The sequence below is a fragment of the Camelus bactrianus genome, chromosome 14 (genome assembly GCF_048773025.1).
Source record: "Camelus bactrianus isolate YW-2024 breed Bactrian camel chromosome 14, ASM4877302v1, whole genome shotgun sequence".
Taxonomy (NCBI): domain Eukaryota; kingdom Metazoa; phylum Chordata; class Mammalia; order Artiodactyla; family Camelidae; genus Camelus; species Camelus bactrianus.
The window spans coordinates 7,738,348-7,741,846 of NC_133552.1; positions in this window are offsets into that span (position 1 = coordinate 7,738,348).

Below are 3,499 nucleotides of genomic sequence, written 5' to 3' on the forward strand. Positions count from 1 at the left end.
TTTTTCTTTTAGTCTCTTGGGCTGTATACTTACTAGTTCATTTACCTTTAGTCTTTCTTTTATATGCTTTTCTCTTCTAACTACTGCTTGATTACATTTCAAAGGTTTTGTAGTGTTCCCTTTTATTATTCATTTCTAAATAGCTTATAGTTTTCATTTTGATTCTTAAGTTTAATGGGGCTCTTTTTCCTAGAAGACTTAAAAAAAATTCTGAATAGATAGGTTTGGAGGTTTGGGAGGGGGGGTTATTTTGTTATCTTTTTGTGATTAATTTCTATTTAACTAAATGTAGGCCAAGAATGTCACTTGTGTAATTTTGCTTCTTGGTCTATATTGAGAGATTTTCATTGTGTGTTTCCATATGTCTAAAAAGGTTTATCCATAGTGTTTTGTAAGCCAAATTGTGTGTATATATCTGTGTTTCAGATTGAGCTTGTTTTTTGGGTTACTTAAATTTTTATATCTTGGTTTTATTATTTGTGAAACCTGTTGGTTTAGAAGATGGTTGTTTTAATGTCCACGATGAAGACTGTGAATATATCCACTCCTCTTTGTATCGGTTTTAACCTTACAATTTCAAAGTTTGGATAATAGAAGTTCTATGACTGATAATAAGTATTTGATACCCCTTTTTCCAGCTCCCCTGTGTCATTTTGTTTTACATCTGATTTTAAAACAGCGTATAGCTATCTTTATTATTTCTTTATTTTTTCCCTTCATTTTCTCTGTTCTGTTTCTGGAATTCTTTTTAGATAATTAGAATTTTTCAAAGTATCTTCCACATTTAAACTTTTCCCTTGCAACATTTCTCTAGTATGTGTTTTAGGCTGTGGTTCCTCCTAAAGATTTCTTTTTCTTTCCAGAATTTGTCAAAATTTCCATGTCTTTCTCTTACCTTGTGGATTTATCTAGAGTGTCTGTGTATGTGTTCTTACCTGCTTTCATTTTATGAGGAACGATAATTGCCAATACTTAATTTTCTGTCTGGATCCAGTGGAATCCCTTCTTGATTTCAGCACTTAGATTGTATTCCTGCCCATTTTTCTTTTTGTTTGCTTGGGGAATGAAAGTTTCATAAGCTTATACTTAATCATCATTTCTGACTGAGCCTTCCTGAGCTGCTTTGAAACAAAAAACAAAAACTAACTCTCTTTAGCGTGTCTGTTTTACAGCACTACTGCTTATCACGTAGTTGGAGTCACTTCAGTTCCTTAGAGCTTCTGTTGTCCAGTTCAGAGCAGCTCATTGTACAGAATCTTTATTGTGGATCCCAGTGACCAGATCCAGTCCTTTCTTCCCAGTCCTCTTTCCCTAAGACTTCTGTGTGTCAATACTTTCTGACTGGCCCTTGTGACAGTTAGAAAAGGGTTTTCCTCCTAACTTTCTGAATGTCTTTTATTTTCACTGATGGTTTTTCTTCTTTCACCCACTCCTTAATTGGCATTATAACTTAATGTAAGAGTTATCAACTTTTTGTCCCCTTTCTAAAGGCATGAAACAGTTTTACTGACTTCTGAACAGTAGAAATTGTAGTTTTAGTATCCATTGAGAAAAGTTTATATATAGCTATATAAACTCATAATATACTTAAATAGAGCCACATCATGTATTTACACTGATTTTAAAACGTACTCCCCCTGAAAGATATGGCTCTACTAGCTTCTTTAATCTCCACAGCAACCAATAGTATAATAAGATTGAATAAGTATATAGAAGACAATTAACTTAAATACAATGAAGTAAACCTTGCAAGAAGCAATATCTATCTGTCTTCCATTCTCCAGTATTTTCATAGTTATCTTAAAGGCAGAATTGTTTGAATACCCTGACATCTAAATATACATCCTTTTGTGCCTTTCATAGGTTTAGGACATTGATTCTCAAATTTTAGTGTGAGTAGAAATCATTGCTTTGGGTAATGTATGTAAAACCATGGGAGATGTAAGGGATTTTTTAAGGGTGCTTTTAACCATACCTAAATTTGTATGGCAATTTTAGATTTGCCATGCTCAGTAAGTTTTTATTCTTCTCTACCTACATACATTTGAATGATATTACTACATATGTGGAAAATACATATATTGAAACTTTATGTAGATGTAAATCTGTTCAGTCTGATTCTCCAGATGTAAAAGAAAGTAGACAAAAAGCCAATAGAGCTTTCAATTTACTGGCTCTGCAAATGTAATAGAAGTGTGATCTTAGGCAAGTTATTTTACATTTCTGAACCGCAGGTTACTCACCTGTAAAATGGGAGTAGATAGCCTTAAAAAACACCTTCAACGTATAGTCAATCAAATAAAATACAGTGCAAAAAAATGTAGATGATAAAGTCCCCAGTTATCAATAATTCAGTTACTGGGATAATGATTGGTCTTGAAAGAAAATATGTTTAACTGAAAAAGCAAGATGCAGTTATGGGGAACTGAGAGTTATATATGGGTGTGTGTATGTTTGAATATCTATATTATATTTACTGCTTTGGGACAGAGGTGGGGAATATCCAAACTGTGTTGCCATCCTCTTCTAGGATCCACCTTTGGTGGTTTCTCAAATCCCTGACCTTTTCCCATTGTCCAAATGATCTTGCCCACTGATCTTGTTGGATTTTTTTCCAGTTTTAAAAAATTGTGGTAAAATAACCGCTAACAAAATTTACCATCTTAACAATTTTTAACTGCACAGTTCAGTGGTATTATTTACATTCATAATGTACAGCCATCACCACTATCCATTTCCAGAACTCTTTTTGCAAAACTGAAACTCTGTACCCATTAAACAATAATTCCCTATCCCCACCTCCTTCCAGCCCCTGGCAACCACCACTTATCTGTCAGTGGACACTTGGGTTGCTTCCACAATTTAGCTATTGTTAATAAGGCTATGAAAATGCATGTTGCAAATATCTCTTCAACACCCTGCTTTCAGATCTTTTGGGTATATACCCAGAAGGTGGAATTGCTGGGTCACGTAGTAATACTATTTAAAAGTTTTTGAGGAGCCTCCATACTGTTTTCCACAGTGGCTGTGCCATTTTACATTCCCACGAACATTACACAGCTGTTCCAATTTCTCCAAACCACACTAATTCTATTTTGATTCCTATTTATTATATCTCTGCTGCAATCCTAACCAAACCTGAATCTAAGACTAAGCCCTGTGCCTTCTGCTTATGACTTGTTAAACTTGAGCATATCCTTTTCAATGGCCCAACTTGATTATACTGTAGAAATACCGTTGTTTTTCTAAATACTTAGGGTATAGACCTTCATGGAATCTTATTTATCCCTCTTTTTAAAACCAGAAGATTTTTTTTTCCTTTCCAGGGCAGTGCAACCATTGAAAAGGATTAAAATAAGTAGGCAACTTCATATTGAGTTAAGGAAAGAAACAGCCATAAGTATATGGCACAAATTCTGAAGAATATCTTCTAAATATTTTTGGACTAAAACAAGGTGAATTCCAAGAGCATCATTAAAGCCTCAAGAAAGGACTTTCT